The 20118-nt window shown below is 38.1% G+C and overlaps 1 long non-coding RNA gene across 2 annotated transcripts in view; it reads right to left on the minus strand.

Moving 5' to 3' along the window:
• The window catches only part of LOC102066250 (uncharacterized), a 125448-nt gene that overhangs the window by 54770 nt on the left and 50560 nt on the right, over nucleotides 1-20118 (minus strand). For both annotated transcript variants that reach the window (XR_012580441.1, XR_012580440.1), the window contains exon 3: nucleotides 7158-7320. This is a non-coding gene — a long non-coding RNA (uncharacterized LOC102066250). The remainder of the gene's footprint in view (nucleotides 1-7157; nucleotides 7321-20118) is intronic.

Raw genomic sequence — 20118 nt, forward strand, 5'->3', positions numbered from 1 at the left:
TAAGTAAATGGAAAAAATCAGCTGTTGTTCATACTTGACCTTGAGTGCAATTACCAGTTCACAAACAGCAAAATTGTGTTATGGGGTTTTTTTTAACACAATATCAAGTGTACTAAGTGCACTATTACATCTAGACAAGTGCTTCTCACATAAGCATTAGATTTTTTTTTTTTATTTTATTTTCTTGCAAATATTTAAATCTAAGAGGTGTAATACTAATGGAGAAGAAGTATCATTAAGATTACTCTTGACCTTGAATAATTTGAATGATAATCAAAATCCCTGGTTTTTCAGTATGAAACAGTCTTAACTGTAGATGCAAACTTTATCGAGTATATTGCTGTACACGTTATATAATATTTAAAGCAATAGGCACAAGACAGCTCAGGTGGTTTAAGTCCAATTCCATGGCTTTGTACGACATTATGTGGTCACAAGCAAGCAGAATGGGCTGACCCTGGCTGAATGCCCACCTAAGTCATTCTACCCCTTTCCTCCTCAGTTTCACAGGAGAGAAAAAACCTAATGAGAGATTCTTGGCTTGAGACAAGGGGCAGGGAAACATCAGTCACCATCACAAACAAAACATACACAGCTTGGGTAAATTACCTGAATTTATTACCAACCAAATCAGAGAAGGATAATGAGAAATAAAACCACCTTCCCCCTACCTCTCTTTTATTCCAAGGCTTAATTTTTTTCCCAATTCTCCACTTAATCTCCCGCAGCAGTGCAGGTAGGTGAGAAATGGGGGCTATGGTCAAAGCTCACATACGAACTGCTCCAATGTGGGTTCCTCATGGGGTCACAGCCTCCTTTGGGCATATTTATCTGCTCCAGGGTGGGTTCCACAGGCTGCTGGTGGATCTCTGCTCCACCATGGACCTCCGTGGGCTATGGGGGCACGGCTGTTTCACCACAGTCTGCGCCATGGACTGCAGGGGAATTCCTGCTCTGGTGCCTGAAGCACATCCTTGCCCTCCTTTAGTGACCTTGATGTCTGCAGAGCTGCTCCTCTCACATATTCTCACTCTTCTCTGCCTGCAGCTGCCTCTGTGAGGTAACTTTTTACCCATCTTAAATATGTTATCCTGAGGAACTACTACTCCTGATGGGCTTCGTTTCAACCAGCAGCATGTCCATCTTGGAGCTGGCTGGCACTGTCTGCATCTGAGACAGGGGAAATTTCTGGCAGCTTCTCACAGAAGCTGCCTTTGTAAGTATCCTGCTACCAAAACCTTGGCACCAAACCCAATACAGCAAATCGTTGAATCCTTCAGTGCCTATGTTTTTTCATCTAACAATTGGAAATAAGTACTGCCTTCTCCTGTTAATCTTGATTACTTAGGTTCTTATCCTAATAAGTGAACTGCCTGTTGGTATGTTTTACAGTGTTGATCACATTTGGCCACAGACATCAAGGAGAGATTTGAGCAGACAAGAGAATTTTCATTAGAACTGTATCAAAAGATCAAAAGATACTCGATGCTGTTATTCTTCACCTGTGTCCCACAGTGCTTTCGCTCCTTTGGGGACTTATTTTCAAGTATTTTCAAGTACAACAGATGCAGTCATGTGTACCACCCACCTGTAAATTTGAATTCAGATATGACAGCAAATCATCTGTCCATCCCTATGTAAGTTTATGCAGTTGTCCACATGCTCTTTCAGCAAATTTGCATGTGCTAACTGTAGGACTATACATGAAGTTTGATTTTCCCAGATGAAAATATAGTCTAATATCCCAAGTTTTCATAAGTAAGCAAAAGCAATGTTTGATTGTTGCTTTTCTTTTCTTTTATGTATAATGCATGGCCTCTAAGGTAGTCAATACTTTGATTTCCATGTTAAAGTTTGTGTACATTCAGTCCATGAAGGTATGTATATTTTTAGAATTATGTCATGGATGATAATCAGGAACATTGTCAGAAAACCAAAAGCACTGTCATTCCCATTCAAATTAAATTAATTTTAAAATTCATTTAAAGAGGCAATGTTTTTCATTACATTTGTATTTAGTCAATTAAAAAACCCACACTTCAATCAATAATGAAATTAAATACTTCCCAAAATACTGAGAAAATAAAATTGCTTCTTTTCTTGACTGAGACAAATCTAGTTCTCATGTCAGTAACCATGTGTTTTTCTTACATCTTACTAGGTACTATGCCACCATGTAATCTAACCTCCAAACATTGTAAAACTGAACAGAAATCACTAGGTACATTATACATGACTGAAATTTATCTAAGAATAAATTAGGTGCACAAGGCCTCTTTACACTGCAATAGCTGTCTTCCACTTGAAGATTAACTTACACTGGGCAGATCCTTTTCTATGAAGTTTGTCTAAAGCAAGGCAGAGTCTAACCTCTGCTTTGCAAGGGTCTTATGTGCCTCATATTTGAATGTTCATTCAGTTGTGCAGATTGATGCTGGTGAAGCTCTGCCATGGTTAGCAGAGTGACACTGTTTAAGCCAAGCAATCTGGGATCCTATACAAAAATTCTTCCGATGAATACTGGCAATAACTTTCCTAATGGATTCTAATTGAAACAGAAAATAGAATTAATTAAACTGAACTGAAAGCCCATTATAATATTTGGTTTTCTTGAAGTTTTGTATAACCTATTAATTCATTAACTAATTTTTAATTGGCAAAGTTTCCTCTAGCATAAAACTTTTCTTTCAAGTGGAAGTCAATGCAAGTGTCCGCTTTTATGAAACTATCAATTTTTTCGCGAAGCGCCATCCTTATTCATACTTGAGTGAAAGGTAAGCTGTGAAATCAATCTGTAGGGAACAAACCTTTTGGTTTTTTCTCTTTTTTGGTGTCCTGATTAGCAGTCTAAAATGTTAGCAATTTTGGGGATCACGCAAGTGTGGTGTGTTCAGGAATCCATCTTACATGCATAATGCTTGAACATCTGTACTAATCCATTTTCTATTGCACCTCTACAGAGTCATATTTATTTTTGTACAATTTACATAACATTTTCTTATATCTCACTGAACTACAAAATCATTAACAGAAAGATTTTATTCTAGCTTTTTGAGTAAAAGACTTGTAGATTTTGATTTAATTGTAGAAAAGAAGGTTAGAACCCAGTTTTTTGGCTCTCTGAAAAATTTCACAGCAGATGGTGGACAGTGCAGGGGATGTGAAGATCTCAGAGAACTGGACTGCTAACATTTTCTTCTTCCAGCTGTATGTCCAGCCTCAGGGACATTCAAAAGACAGCTATTATCAGTCATATCTAACTATAACCCTGATGTACTACTGCTAAATGATAAAGGAATTCCTGCTCTGGGCCCCAAACAGAGAAAAAGAAGGCAAGGTGAATCAGTAGGAATGGCATGAAGTATGAGGGATGAAGAAAGAACCCAATTAGGCCTGGAAAATAGACAAAATGTCATATGCTAAATATGGGTTAGACATATGAGGAAGATTTCTCACATTATTCAGAACTTTTTTTGAACCAGTTAGCTGTAGGAGAAATTCTGTCAAGAAGTAATACATGCATGATAAGTAGCAACATGGCACATCTTAGGTACAAAAAGTTATGTGTCTGATTATAAATTTTTCAAGCAACATAAAAACCCAGTCCTGTTCTCTTGGAAGGTTGCAGTTTATTCAGAGGGATGTCCTGAGTTCTGACACTGTTCCACAATATCATGTGCAGAAAGCTCTATGACAATGTAGTCACAGCACAAGGTTAAAGCCTGAGCTGTGACCTTCACATCAATCCTGAAGTAGAAGGGACTTTACACTCTGGAAATGGAAAGCACTGAGGACTTTCACAGGCACCATCACTTTTGAATGTTGCGTAACAAATATAGGAAGAAGCCCAATCTGCTGTGAACTCAGCTGAGCATTTCCTTGTCCCCTATGAATGGGCTTTATTCCACAGTGTGCAACAGAAAATGATGAAAAAACTCTTTTCATTAATATGATGATACAAGTCTACACATTAGTGAAATAATATTGGCTGCTTTCAGTCTTTAGCAGAGCTTCAAAAGAAACAGTACAAAGTAAGATCCTGGAATAAGCAAGGGTATTTATGTCAGCAGTGATTCTTTGACTGAAGGTAGATACATTTATGAGAGAATTAAGTGGTCAGTAAAATATCCATTCTTGCTGTTCTTTCAGGTGGGAGACTACATGTAGTTCTAACAAGCTGGAGCTGATGTGGTTTATATTTCTATGCTACACAAAACTATGAACCAAAGGTACCCAAAAGCTAACTTCTATGACTATATTATGGAAGGACTCTTAACAGATACGTGCACACATGGTAAATGGGTCACTAGTGTCTAATGACAACAGATGTTAGTTCTTTGCTTTCCTGCCACTGAAATGCAAATTATACTTTCCCTTCAGCCTTATACACTCAAAGCTGGCTATTGCCCATGGGTCGTATTTAACTTGATACCATTCTCTGCAATTTTTGCAAGGGAGTATAATCTTTTGCTTTCAAACCTCTCCCCAGCAAACAGGCAAGAAATCATTTGGTGGATATTCAGTTTTGTGATGTTGTATTCATCTTCTGTGATCAAGTTCTATTCTTTCTTCTTACTTTAAACAAAATTGTTTCAATTTATATGATATACAAGGTATTTTTTTATTCTGTTCAAGTACAAAGCACTCCAGAAAAAAAAAAGCAAAGTGTAATCAAGTTGTGTAGGACTACATTAACAACTTTAATGTAAAAGGAGGCACAAAATGTGAAATAAATCACCTGGTTAAAGCGTGAAAACTGCTTTTTGTTTATACATTTATTGATTTTTTTTCTCTAATCATGTCTAGCTCCTTTAATCATCAGTTGCTTTCTTGCCCTCTATTATCCAAAAATCAACGAAATAGACTTCAGCTAAACAATAGTTGCAATTTATAGAGTGACAAGGAATGCCTTTTATCCACCAGAGAGACTCCTTCCAACTTCAAAAAAGGACAAACTATTCAGATGTTTTTCAATCTTCATGAAAAAAATTGCAAAGCAAAAAGAAAACATTTCCCTATAAACCGTCGCTGAAACAGCCAGAGGGGGAAGCAGTGATTGTTTCATGCTGATTTTTGTTGGTTTTGCTAAAGTAATTACATGGAGGGCAGGATGGGCAGGATGTAGGGCAAAAGGTTATGGTACTGTCATGGCTCAGAGTAAATGCATTCTCCTGAACTCCTCCACTCATGCTGCAACCTTCTTTATTTTATAACATGGAAAAGCAGCCCATGCATAAATTTTCTGATGTAGAGAGACCTGGTTAATGACAGGTGAGATAGTTGCTAATTTCCACTGAGAAATGTTGATGAGTGGGTAAGGATGGTCATTAGTACTGAATGTTGGGATGTTGTGTCTTCAAGTCTGACTCAGCATCAAAGGCTAGTGTAGACTTGAGTACTTTCTGCTTGTGCATTTTTCCATGTTTGCAGTCACACTGCATGGTATTTAGAGAATAAGAGATGCTAACATGCTCACATTTCCCCTTTCTTCTTTTCTTTTCTTACAAGCAAATGCTAGTTGAATGAAATGTCAAAGGTTTCATGTGTGGCTTTTAATATACATTTCTTGGTTTGTTGGTTTAGTTGTTTCTTGGTTTTTGGGTTTTTTTTGGGTTTTTTTGGTTTTTTTTTTTTTGTTTTAAATAAAGCCAGTGCAAAAAAAAAGTGAAAACCTACTCAATATTTCCTTCCTTAACGTCCCCGCATGTGCTGACTGACAAGCTGAAAGTGTGGGTGGGCAAAAGAAATTTTCACTAAAATATTTCTCCTAGAAATGCTTTTCTAAAATTTTTGTAACAGCCTTAAACAAAAATTACTCCCAGCAGTGCTCCAGGGTTGTTTGAATACCCCACTGATTATAATTCCCCAGTATCTATTGTTTCAGCACTACAGCATCAGGGAGAAATTAAATAGGTCTTGCCACGTATCTTATTCTATTATTTCCTTCATTTTATTTCACAGGTCATTTGCAATCTCTTGAATGTGAAAGGTAAAAATCTTTATTGTGTAAGCAGAAGCATGGAAATAAGGTATGAAAGTGGATCAGAATCTTGAAAGACAACACTTTTTCCTTCTGATTGCTTTGGTAATTGCTACTTAGGGCTCTTCCTAAGTAATGCTGGCTTGCTTATGATGACAGTTTTTGGTAGTAGCTCTTAGGATCCTCATCCTTTAATTCCCACTGCATAGTGTACTGCCAGCAGAGAACTATGAAATGGTTTCTGCCCCAAAGAGCTTATCCTGATTTAAATTGTGATTGATAGAATACTATCAACCCATGTGCTTTCCAGCTTCTTTGGGTCTTGTAGTAAGAAAACCAGATAAGAAAGGATATGGAAAAGCAGTATTTTATTCTGAAATTTTAAGGTGCAGACAAAGGTTTTTGTATAATGGAGACTGGAACATACCAGCTTGAGGTCTTCAGATTTTCCTTTGGCTATGGATTCAGGAAAGGAGTAATTTGGTATCTGCTTTTCTCAAATAGCTCTATCTTGAAGGGGCCACCACCCTTGTGTTTTTGTGTTTGTACTCAGCTACTGCAAAAATTTTATCAGGATTTGTGGTCTGGTTTTTTCCCAATAGCAATGTAGAAGTGACTCAAAGTTTACATCACTCTTAATCCAGTGATTTAAGTGGATTCCTGGACATACGAGAGTTAATTAATAGGCAGCACCTAACTCTCATATCAGAATGAGCAGAGTGGAGCATGTAGTCCCCTTTCAGTAGAACAAGTGATACTATGTGTTGTCATTAAAGCATACAGTTTCTTGTTAAAACACTCTATAGAGAAAGAGAATAAATGATATATTGTAAATTGATATAACTAGAAGAACAGTCAACATGAACAAACCATAATTAAATAACCACCTTTAAAATACACAGGATGTGGGAAATAGGATGATCCAGGTTAAACAATGTGTGAACATAATTTCCCAGAAAGTTATATATGCAAAATCAAACTTGGCAAAGTATATTTATATTTCTTAATAAGAAGAGAGGAAAATGTGTATTGGAAACTGACATAGTAAAACCAACCATGAAATTTCATGAGTTTGAAGAAAAGCTACAAAAAGCCACCCAACCAACAAAATATCAAAATACATTATTGAACAGAAATGAAGCAGACTTCTAGCATTCGGCTAGAGATTTTCACCCACCTTACAGACATTCAAAATCTGGTTCAGATAGGCTGCCTTCATGATTCTTGCCTCTTAATATTGAGAGCTCTGCATTGCCATTCCATAAAGAATTTCATGGAACAAAAATCTCATGAGAAATAACAATATCTTGAAAGTCTTCAAAGGGAAGTAGAGAAGTTACCTGAACAGAAAGAGAGGTGCTTAGATCTGGGTTCACACATGCATTTAGGACCCTAAAGTACATTGGTTTCAATAGGGCTCTAATTAATAAATTTATTTATGTATGTGTATATTTATTATTTCTATGAACTAAAGTTAAAGCTACATGCTAGTTAGGAATCCTGTATTAGGAGAAATATCTGAGTAGTCCAAGGCATCAAAGAGTTCCAGTTCAATTCTACATGCAGGAACAGGTGCAGTTCCCATATCTCTACCAGACTGACTCAGCGGTAGGTGAGACATGTCTCTCCAGGTCAGGTCTTTGGGCAGCTGGATATAGTATCTTACTTGATTGGCCAGAGTTTGGTGTGTTTGTATACTGAATTAGATCCCCAGAAGACAATTTTCCCCCTACTCTCTGAATTACAATCCTGCTACCAAAACCCTAAATTAGTACACTGATTTCATATGTCTCTGCATACCCTATTCCAAAGAGGCCTGTAAAATATAAATCCAGATTTGATACTGGTTAATACATGAGTGAGAGACAGGAAGAGTCAAGAGCCTCTTTGCCAGAGGTAAAGTCCCATTCCCATACTACTGCTGATATGAAACTTCTGAGCAGACTGCGGAGCGTGAGAAAGGAACTGATACCTGCCCTATGGTGGGCTGAATGCATCAGTGTGGCACAGCAGTCTCAAGAGACTCAGATTGCCTCTGCCCCTGGTTCTCCTCTCGCTCACACTGCTCCAGAGTTACTGCAACCTGCACTGTTCTCATACAATTTCCAGATTTAACACCATAATTGTCTCTTTTCCTCTCACCAGCCTCCCTAGAGGATAAAAGCTCCCCGGTCTCCACTGCCTCACCTCCACTGGGCAGTTTCATTTCAGAGATGACTACCCAGGAGCTGTTAGTGATTATAAGAACCATCCATGTCATGCCTGCTGCCAGGTTCCCTCCTGGGCCAGAATATTGCAAAGACATATTGTACACTCAGCAAGAAATTGCTGTTAGCTCAGGATATACTTAGACCAATGTTTTGAGAGGGAATATTAAGAACTCAAGGCAATGGAAAACAAAGGTCTCTTTCCACCTCAGGAGGTAGAAAAGTACCAGAAGGTGGATATGAGGCTTTTGTAAGCTTTCAGTTTGTGAATTCTGATGTCTGTGTCAAGGTTCTAGCTCTCTAGTATGCAATTTAAAGTCTCCTCTAGGTGCTTATAATTTAATTGTAAGGTGTTTCACAAACATCTTAGCAGGTGCAAAGAGGACGTGAAGTGATCCTTTTTTCCTCTCTCCTCAGCTGGAACATGAAGAAGGCACTTTATGATCCAATTAGTGCTTCCAGGAGCTCTCTAATTGCATTATAAAGCAACTAAAAAAAAAAAGAAAAGAAAAGAAAAAGAAAAAAAAAGGCAAATTAGAAATTAGTTTTAAAGCCTGAAAAAAAATGAAGTGATGTTTAACTATTTGCCCTCCTGGTAACAGCAGTGAGAGGACCCAGCATCCTTATACACCTCATTTTGTCTGTAATTTCCAGATATGTGAAATGCATTCCATTGTCCAGAGCTCTGGAGAGTGGAGCATCCTTTATTAGGTTTCAATCAGAACTCGAAGTGTGATGGGAAGCTTTGCACCCCAAGTAGCTTGTGAAATTAACTCATGTTGTTCATTCAAGGAAACTGCAACTGTGCTGCTCTGTGGCCATTTTAACCTGCTAAATATCTGTTCTATTGAGTTTTTATACCAAGCTCATTGGCACAGTGTCTGAGAGGTATTATATATAATGAGCTATAACATGCTTTCAACTTCAAAACTCATCCTCTGTGTAATAATTATCACATCACTTCCCATAACTCTCACAAATTTTACTTACTGAGTGGGTGGGAAGAAGATACTGAAATAATATTTAGACTTATGTAGTGCTTTTCAGCTGGAGATAACAAAATATTTTCTGTTGGCAGCTAAGCATTATCATCTCCACTGCAAAGATGGAAAAGACTAAAAGGGAAATAACAGAGATGTGAATAAAACCCCAGCTTCTGATCTTTGGGGTATGGCCCTTCCTATTCATTCAATTAGTGCAGCTCCCAAGTGCTTTTCTTCATTAGCTGACAAAAGTTATAGGACTTTTATCCTCTTTCCAATAAAGGAATGAAATATGCAAGAGCAAAACACTTGAATGTGTCTGTTATATCTCATATCTGACAGTAACATTTTCTTTCCCCTACACCCACCTGCAGCTGAGCAGAATACCAGCCCTGCACTTTCTTTATCCATCCATCCATCCATCCCTTTTTTTTTTGTAACTAGGATTTAATGCTGCCTATTGCTGCAAAAAAAAGGAACAGTAGCAAGACTCTGAGATGAGGTTACACTGTAAGCAGGGTACTCTACCCATCCCCTCTGAAGGAGGCTAACAAGGCCAAGTCTGGCCTTTAAGCATCAATGTATTCTTGAAATTACTCTGAAAGGTCCATCAATCTAATTTAAATAGGAAGCAGTGCTTTTCAAAATTCAGGCATTATGTTACCTGAACCCAGTCCTGTTCCTGCTAAATTTGCACTCGTATTTAGGAGAGCCTTTTGTTGCATGGAACTGTGTGCTGGGAACCTCCTCTCCGTCTGGATAGCAGGCACTGACTGTCTGTCTGCATTGCAATAATAGGAGAAAAGGGCGGCACCTCTGGGAAGAAAAATTCATTGTCAGGTGCCATTTCAGGAAAAGGGTAAGGGACAGCTGACAGCTTTCATCTTCTGTGCTGATTTAGTATGTCACACTCCCATGCACTGCCATACCTATGCACACACTGCTTTGAGTAAAGCCACTGATAATGCACAGAAAGTCATCAAGAGATTTTACCAGAATACTCTTTTTTTTCTTTCTTTTTTTTTTTTTACTTTGTTTCTGCAAAACTTCACCCCTGCTTTGTCTTATCTGAATTTCAACCCAAAATTCACTCATACTCAGAGCTCAAAACCAAAATTAGTCCACAAAACAAAAAATGCTTCTCACATTAAAACTCCTTTGATTCAACAGTGCATCATCTTGTTTCAGATTCTTTCATGGCAGGATCCCAATTTCTGGTATAAAATTCATGGGCCTTAATAAATCTTCCACAGTAATGGTCTGAATTTTAGGAGTTTAACAAACACACTGAGTTTTAGGTTTTATTACAAACATTTCATATAATTAGCATGAACAGATGGCATATGATTCTACCATTAATCATTTGTGTGCAACCAAAATACAGTAATGTCAGTATCTCCCAGAATGCTTCTTTGAAAAAAATACCTGGCTGCAATCCTGATTTCTCTTGCACCCTTCAGACACCATGACTGTAGTAAAATTACTTCTGATTTATCACAGAATTGAACAATGGTAGAATGAAGCCTTTTTCATTATGCAAACTATCTTCAGTGGTTTCAAGACTTACACTGGGTTTTATGCAATGTATAATCAGTTAAAAAAACAACTTCCCTGTGTAGGACAAAAAGGAGGAATATTAATGGAGAAAATCTTTCAAAGCATTTCTGGAAACAATGCCCTTATGTATAAAAGGAATCTTTTTTTGGCATCTCTATGTGGTAGTGTTTTCAATTCCAATAGCTATAATAAGAAAAAAAAATCTGCCCTATTTGTCAATCTGTCAGGAAATATATTTCAGCTTCAAGCATCATACTCCTGGGGTTTATGGAAATCACGAAACATCTCATTCAGATGAAGAGGCTGAAGCTATAAGCAGTGCAATTAATATCTTCAATTTCTGCCTTCAGCATGAAAAGAAGCTCAAAAGCTTTTTGTATATGAATCCCAAATGCTGTCTAATAGTTCACATCTGGCTTGGGCTATTTAGGAGGAACAACAGTTGTTGGTGTCAGCAGTGTGTTCAGTGACACACTAACCTTGCTTATCCCAGGGAGCACAGAGGTCGTGGAAAGGTTGCTTGGCAGGTTCCGCTGGGTGGAAGTGCAGCTATTCAAATGTTGCTATTGTATAACTTGGTGATGGAAAAGCCTGCAGCTCCCTGAGAGTACACAACCACGGATTACCATGTGTTTCCACACGCTGGACACACAGAGTACAGCCAGAAGAGTCATGCTGTTTACTGGCAACAATCTCTGCACAGTGATAAGTTTAACCTTTTTATTTGCTGTTGGCACTTAGGTAGTACTCAACTCCTCATCTCAGGGACTTCTGTGTTTGATCCTACGCAAGCACCTAGACAGGGATAATTAATTCCTTATAAAAAGCCTTCCAGTCTAAGTCTTTTTGACACATCTGAAAAAGCCACATTGTCTCTTGTGTTATGTCTGTGAGACTCTTGTCTTGGATAAATAATAGGCCCAAGAAACAGTCAAGAAAGACAATGGCAATTGTTATTTCATTACTGCAGCTGGAAACTTGATCAGCCATTCCAAGCAGATACTCTCTCATATAGTCACTTTCCCTCAGAGTGTTTCAGAAGGACCCAGATCATATACAAAGCATGCTGCTATAGCAGAATGTTGTACAGAGACAGGAAGAGAGTCACTGGAAATTCCACAGCAGAAGTCCTGGTAGGCCTCTTTGCTGGGAAGGCTTTCTTCTAACTTGTTAACTTTAAACAAAAAAAAAAGTCATTTCTCCCCCAGTGCCTATCTCCAATAACAGGCCTGCCTTTTAGCAGAGAAATGGAGAAAAACATAGATTTGTATAAAGATTAGTTTGTTCCACTGAGGTAGCTGAAGTGACAAAGGAATTTGGGCCACATTTGAGGCATGGATTTGCACTAGGAAATTGAGTGGTGCCAACAGAGGCTTTCAGGACCCTACTGAAAGAACTCTTATCAAACAGGATTTGTTGAAGTATAGCCTTGCCTTGAGCAGGAGGCTGAACTGGATCCACTCCCAAGGTCCCTTTCAATCTGAACTATTCTATGTTTCTAAGAAGTCATGCCAACATTCAGGTGCCTGAAAAATGGCAAACAACCATGCAGCAATTAATTGTTAATTAAATCTGCTTGGTACACAAGCAGAATTGTGTACCTCCCATGGCTTTCCTTCCCTTCTGACCGAGCTTTTAACCAGCAATTTACATTTTAGTTATTCTGTTGTGACCACATCTGAAAAAACTGAAGGGAGAAAGGGAGGCAAAAGAAAACAGCTTAGATGCTCTTGCTCATAATGAAGAATACAGATGCAGTATTACAGTGTGCTGTGAAATGTTCTCCACGAAAATGGTGCATGACAGTAAACCAAGCATGATTAAGAAAGCTGCTAACAGGCACAGGCTTCTTAATATTCCTGCAGTCTCCAAAAGACAAATGTTTTCCCAATTCATCTCTATTTAAATGTAATAAAGCAAAAGAGAGAGAGAGAGAGGGAAATGTGTGTCATCTTGGGATAAATGTCTTTGCCTGAACACCAGAAAAACCACTGCCAAACTTTGCTGGCCAAAAGCCTATCAGGAGATTATTTCTTCATCGTGTTTCAAGCTTACTGAAAGTACCCTTTTAGTCAGTGTTAAATTTGTCTCATGCTGCTACAGAGAAAGCACCTTTGCAGCCAAATTTTGATCAGAGGTGTGTCTTATCTGAGAAGTCACAGGACTGCAATACATGAAGGGCTACTGAGCAGTAGAGTGCTCGTGCTTCTGAGCTAGGACATGCAGTTACAAAGCACATAAAAGACTACCTAGGGAGAGCCTAAAAAACTCTTGCTCATGGCTATGAATAACAATGAGAGCAGTGTTGAAGGGTATTGTGAGGGATTTTTTTTTTTCCTTTTGTGAATTTCTACATTTAAACTGTACTGTTTTATTTACTTATTTTGTGCATGTGGCTAAATCCCAGCAGAGGGTAATCACTGTAAGCTTTATGCCCTCTGCTTATTTTTCTAAAAGTACAGCTGGAGGAGTAAGGCTGGATGTCTATTGCTTTGTCATTGGTGAAAAGAGGGTGTGAAATAAGTCTTTAAGGTCTTGATAACTTTCAAGTACACCCAATCATATAATATATGCACACATATCACATATATGCAGGTGATTATCACATAATCCCAGGTACTGAATATTGGGACCCTCACTGTTACTGTTTAGCCAGTCTATCCAAGGCTGGGATCACATCAGAGAATCAGAGAATAGTTTGGGTTGGAAGGAACCTTAATGATCATCTATTTCCCTCATGTGGCCACAGCTACTTTTTACTTAATCAGGTTAGAATCCCATCCAGCCTGGTCTTGACCATCTCCAGGGGTCAGGAACCCACAGCTTCTCTGGGCAAACTGTTCCAGAGTCTCACCATTCTCATAGTAAAGATTTTTTTCCCAACATCTAATCTAAACTTATTCTTTTTCAGCTTTGATCCATTGCTCCTTGTTCTGCTACTAGATGTCCTTCTAAAATGTCTCTCTCTGTCTTTCTTGCACGTTCCCGTCAGGTACTGGAAGGCAGAAATTAGGTCATTCCTAAACCATCTCTTTTCCAGGCTGCACAATCCCAATTCTCTCAGCCCTTCCTCACAAGAGATGTTCTCCATCCCTCTGACCATCTTTGTGGCCTCTTCTGAACTGGTTCCAAAACGTCAATGTCTTTCCTTGGGACCCCAGAGCTGATGCAGCCCTGCAGGTGGGCTCTCACCAGAGAGGAGCAGAGGGGCAGAATCCCCTCCCTCTCCCCTCTGCCCACGCTGCTTTGGAGGCAGCCCAGGGCACGTTTGTGTCTCTGGGCTGTGAGTGCCCATGGCTGGGTCATGTCCAGCCTCTCATCCAGCAGCACCCCCAGGGCCTTCTCCCCAGGGCTGCTCTCCATCTGTCCATCCCCCAGCCTATATATTATCTTGTAACCTTTGTACACAGCAGATCAACTCATTATTTAATAAAAACTTTGATAGGTTTTCTCCAGAACATGCTAAGGGCCAAAATTTGCCTACACACTGTATGAATGAGAGTGGAATAGGCAGCCTAAACACAGCTTATAAAAGGGGTGGGCTAAATTTTAGTTTTTACTCTTCAGAGATGTCTGTACTGTCCCCATTTCTCTGTGGAACATTTTGGCCAGGGAGCATATGCTGGAAGGAAAATGGTATCCAACAACAGAGAAATGGAATTAGTGCTGGAACACTAAATATGCACTAACTGGAGTGCTGGAAGTATTCTGCTTGCCTGGACTCTTCAGAGCTTCAGCTGGCCTTACAGGGCTTTTAAATCACCATGGAAAACTGGCAGACATTAGCTCAGACTTTTGAGAGGGAAGCAGTCGCACATAATTTCAACACATAGTTTTTACCTTTTTATATTTTTCCAAGTGAAAAGCTGCTATTATCTGCAAAGAGTTAAAACTATTTTCTTTTGCTTCAAAGGCCTATCTTTCCTCCCTTGGAAAAATGATTGCTTCCTGCTCTTAACAAAATTAGCTTATATACATGAATGAAACACTGCAGTGTTTAGTTTACAGAAGTTTCGAGACAAGACTAGGAAATATCTTGTTTTCCACAGAATCAGAGCAAACACCTGTGATGTTTGAAGTTAGAAAGAGAGCAAGATTTCCTTGACATTTTTGTGTTTCCATGAAGATCTGGACTTGAGATAACAATAAATTTTTGTTTTGGTGGATAATAATGATGCTTAAATGGAACCAAATTTTTCCTGAATTATAATTATTATTATCAGGAAGTACCACAACATAAGAAAATGACAGTTGATAACTTGATTGGTAAGAATCCAGTCCACAAATACAAAAGGCAAATTGCCTTTTTTAAAGTGGTTTGCTCTTTTGGTTAACAGATTAATAAGAAAGTGATTTATGTAGCAGGGAGTATGGAGGGGGACAAAGTGGCTGGCATTCCATCCACATGATAGTTGCCTCCCAAACCTTTTTTACCAGGTATTGAGGCTGAGTCAGCTGCAGATGGCTTTCAGAGAAAGGTTTGAATTTGTGCCTTAGATCTGCATGGGATTTTCGTGTTTCATCACACTCTTTCACATTCACTTTGATGAAAAAAAAGAAAATGCACACTCTTTATATATACGACTCCCCTCTTTTCAGGTCTTGTTCCTTAGAACGCTGTTGTCTTCAAACTAGAAACAAGATATTTACCAATCCCTTTACTTAAATTGCATCATCTGTCTACCTGTTGATACTTTTCAAAGATGGGAAGGCTGAAAAATGAGACTTAAAGAGGAATGTGAAAGTCGTTTGCAATAAAAGGTCAGAGAAAACAAGTAACGACCTTAACAGGGGTTTCTTTTTGGAGATCAGGCCTTTAGCATCACTTGAAGACATACTTCCCAGAAATACTGCACTTCAGTTCTTTTCGGATGTCAATGGGAAAAAAAATAGAGACCAAAAGAGGAAAAAAAAATAGCAATTGACAACTATTACTATGATTCTACTCCATGCACACTTTTATACCTTTAATCCGTGGATTTCAAAGACATCATTAAATCTTATTTGATTAACCTTAGGAAATCCAGGAGTTAATTTACAACCATTTGCCAATTTGCAAGCCATTGAAGTGCAATGAAGCTGAGCATTCTTCTTTCAGCGCTTTCATAATTAGGCATTTGACTAATTTAAATATTAAAACTGTTTTCCCATAATTGCATAATATCAGTTAAATATAAGCAAGGCAAATTCATGCCTGCTTAAAAGATCTGAGATCTGTTTTAGCATAAAATCCACTGAAATCAGTGGAAAGCTTCTGGGGGTTCTGCCAGCAAGGTCAGAATCTTCAAGAAGGACTGGGTCCAAATTTACAGTGTAAGAGCAGGCTTTCATTGCATACAATAAAGGAAGCCAACAAAATGGATTGTTTTTCTCTTTCTACTAACATCATCTGAAATTATTTTAAAACAGAAGATCTGTTAAAATATAGTTATGTAGTAGCTAATTATTTTTATCTCATTTTGCTCAGATGAGGCATTGGAAATGGAAGAGTAATTTTCTTTTTCTGTTTCTATTCCTGTTCATTTTCAGCTGAGATTCATGAACACAATTCAGATGCTGGCATAGGCTTGTCAGGGAGTTTGTGGTAACATCCTTATCCTTGAAGATACTCAAAACTTAACTAGACAACGTTGTGAGCAGTCTGCCCTAGCTGACCTCTCTTTGAGCAAGGGGAGAATTGGACTAGACATCCTTCAGAGACAACTATCTATCTATCTACCTACCTATCTATCCTTCTATCAGCTATTCTATGACTCCTTGGAAATATTTAAATATGAATTACAAAAATATTTCACAGTATAGAAAATATATACTTGGAAAGTTAAATACATTATTCTTAAAAAGGTCAAATTCTGACTTTACTGGTATGTCCCACTCCTACTAGGAAGAAATTTTATTCCTGCTCCTTGGCATATTTTCAGTTCCATCTTACAATTCTAATAGTTTTAATTAGTTTTTAAATTATCTTGTACCAATGCACCACAAAAAGTAGATGCTTTGAAAAAAATGCAGTGAATTTCCATTGCTTTCATACATTTCTTACACTCGTCCCAGTAAGAGCAGGTAAGTTCACGCCCAGTCCCTTTTTTGGGAGGGCTAACCTCAAGAGTAGTACACATATATCTTCCAATTCACACTCAGAAACAGAGAAGCACACAGACAATAATTTCCAAAAGCAATGGTGAGGTGCAGGGGTTTTATTCCCTGTGGCATGAAATCACATCTGCATTACTTCCTCTCTGTCTCCAAATTTAAAGTGCAGGAGTACAACAGGATCAGAGTTCCTCTACATGGCTTCTGTGGGTGCACAGCCCTGTCCTTGAGTTAGCCCATGAGTAAATAGCACACCTGACTTTCCCCACTGCTCTACAAACAGTCAGTGCAAACTATGCCTCACTTGAGATCTACTTCAGTTATCAAAATAATGTTTTATCAGGACACGGTTCATGCACAATCTGTGTCCTGGATCTGTGCATGGGAATTAATTCATCCAGAGATCTGGACTACTTCAAATAGCTTCCCTCCTTATCTTCACTTAGCACCTCCAAACAGGAGTTCTACTGTCTCGCAGTTAAGAATCATGCTGATGATTCAAGAACCACCCACACAACAGTACTGTTTTTTCCAGCAAGCATTGCAATTGCTGATAAGTGTGGGTAAATAATATGACATGCAAAAGAACACTATGGAATTATGGAGTGCGCTGTATTATTACCCATCTGGAAGATTTATTTGACCGATATATCAACCGTCAGGGAACTTGAAGCACTGTCACACGTTTTCTGAGTCAGAAAAATTATCTAGCACAATATATGTATGTACTTCATTAGTGCTGAGGATGTGTCATTTTAGCAAAGTATAGGAAAAATCAAAGTCAGTCAGGGGGAAGCAAAACTAATTATTTAAGAGATAAATCTGTGGTTTTTCAGACAAATTATGGGACTTTCCTGTACTAGGGAGACAGCTCATAGCAAAAGATCAATACACAGGAGTTTGATGTAAGTTTGGAGCAAAAGTTCAAGTTCTACTAAAGATGTTCATATACCTACCTTCAGTAGGTACTACAGATCACACCTGTTCATAGAAATAAAAGAAAAGAACATAAGACCAGCAAGTACTGATGATGTATTGATTCTTCTTCTTACACTTTTCTTTGAGACATTTAAGTTTGCTAATGTTCAGGATGTTCAGCAAAGTTAATTTTCTCATGACAAATTGACCAATAGCAGTGCTTGGAGACACACTGCGTGACGGATTCAATTACATAACCTTGTCAGTAGGCAATTTTTTTTGCTTGCCCAAAGTAGAATCTAATAATGAAAAAATATTTCAAGAACCTTAATTTCTATTTTGCTTGGAAGTTCAAAAATGTAAGCATTAGTAGGCTTAAATCAGATTTTGACTGGTGTATACCTTTCTTGAAAATCAAACCTTCACTCTTCAGTCACTGAAGATGATTAGAAAATCATAACCAAAACACAAATATATCAAACTGGCTGTCAAGATTGCCAAGGCATTAGATATTATTCATGCAGTATTCAGTTGCTTTGTTTTCCACAAATTATGATAAACTGAAAATCTGGGACAATGTCACTTTGTCTTTCAAAGTAAGATACTTTTGTCCCTCATGTGCATGTGGTTTTGGGAAAAGTTGGTGGAAATATTACTAATCACTGGTAATATTTATTTAACAATGGAGGGTACATGTAATTCCAAATGCAATTTCAAAAGGGCTGTCATAAGCTTTTTTTTCTTCCAAAAATTAAATAGAGCTTGAAACAATACAACAAGATGCACATGAGATTGTTTACTACTTTCTGCTCTAGGGAACTAATTTAAATACACAATATGGACTTTAAGGAGTTTGTTTATGTGTTTTGGGCTTCCTTTTTCCCTTTGGCCCAGCTCCTAGTTTCAGAAACAGTTGCTATTTGTTGTAAGCACAGGAATAACACACTCACAATTCCACCAGAGACACAGGCAGGTTATTAACAGCTGGGGAGTAAATTCCAAGTCAAACAGTACCATATTGTTTCTGTTCCTCAAATGCTATTTTCATGCATATTAGCAAAATAATTACACTTTCCTTTCACAAGGAAAAATATTTATAACAAGAGTTATAAATGATACTTCAAGGAAACTAGAGTCATTGCAGCTAAACCTAACTTGTGTGCTGACTATTTTTCATGGAAAAGGCTTGACAAAAAGTTTACTAAAAATTGTACTCTATAAAAAAAATAATCACAAAGTAATAATAAAGTTATGGAGGGCTAATCTCATTCCTTCTCTTTTTCTATTATCTTTGTTTCCAGTGATGACAACTGCAGGAAAGAAGCTGGATTAGAAGAAGGTAGTACTGTAGAGGGTTCCCTAATGCTCTGAAAGAAAAAAAATTCAATTTCTTTCTTTTGCTATTAGTTCTTAAAAGGTATGTACCAAGTCATGCAGAATTCAAGGTAATGAAGTTCCAACTGACATTGCAGTTAGATCCATGGATTTGAGCTTGGCACAAGCTTCATTTCATGCCTACAGAGACTTGTCAATCTGTCAGACCTTTGAGGGTCTAGGCCTGAACCACTCTGAGGGAAATTTGCAAGGCAGTTTTAGCACCTACATATTACTAAATAATATGCCTCTCCAATGAGAGGCACCTACATGAGACATAAACTCAAGGTGCTTGTCTGCAAAATAGAAATGTACTTCCATGAAATAACCACAACATAAACCATTCAATTAGCTCATGCTTTTTTCTCAAGCTGTTACAAGGACCAGTGAAGAAAAACATCCATTAGTGAGACCCCAATGGTCCCTATGTGATTTAAGTCTCTCTCTATATTCAAGGGTTAAGTTGTGTAGTGGATCAACACTGCCCCAGTGTGAATTCACATTCAGATGTCAGCTGAAGGGAGAGAACATGCTTAAAACAAAGTAACAAATAAGGTTTTCCCCTAAATTACCTTTTTCTGAACTTTTAATCAGCGTCATTTCAACAATACTTTTCTCATGGTGCTGACACACTGCTGTTCTCAACTGAAATGCAGAAGTCAAGGACCAGACCTTGTTTCTGTTTTTGCCTTTTACACTACAAGTGGTGTTAATGACTGGAAGAACACTAAAATAAATTGATTTCTGGAATGTTGTTTTAATGCAAATTCAGCAGTAACTGCAACAACCATCCTATACTGGCCTTATACCTATTGCTATCAGAAAGTGTGTCTTCCATTGTGTCAGTACTTGAAGAAAGAGAGCAGAAAAAAAAATAAGACTTTTCCAATTACACTGCACATTTTATATCCCACTTGCTGTATATCATCCATAGGGCTGGACAGGTTAAGATCCTCAGATAATCTCAAGCATCGCTGGTTTAAATTGCCTTAAATTGTCCTATGCT

Source organism: Zonotrichia albicollis, chromosome 1 (genome assembly GCF_047830755.1).
Source record: "Zonotrichia albicollis isolate bZonAlb1 chromosome 1, bZonAlb1.hap1, whole genome shotgun sequence".
NCBI classification, from domain to species: Eukaryota; Metazoa; Chordata; class Aves; order Passeriformes; family Passerellidae; genus Zonotrichia; species Zonotrichia albicollis.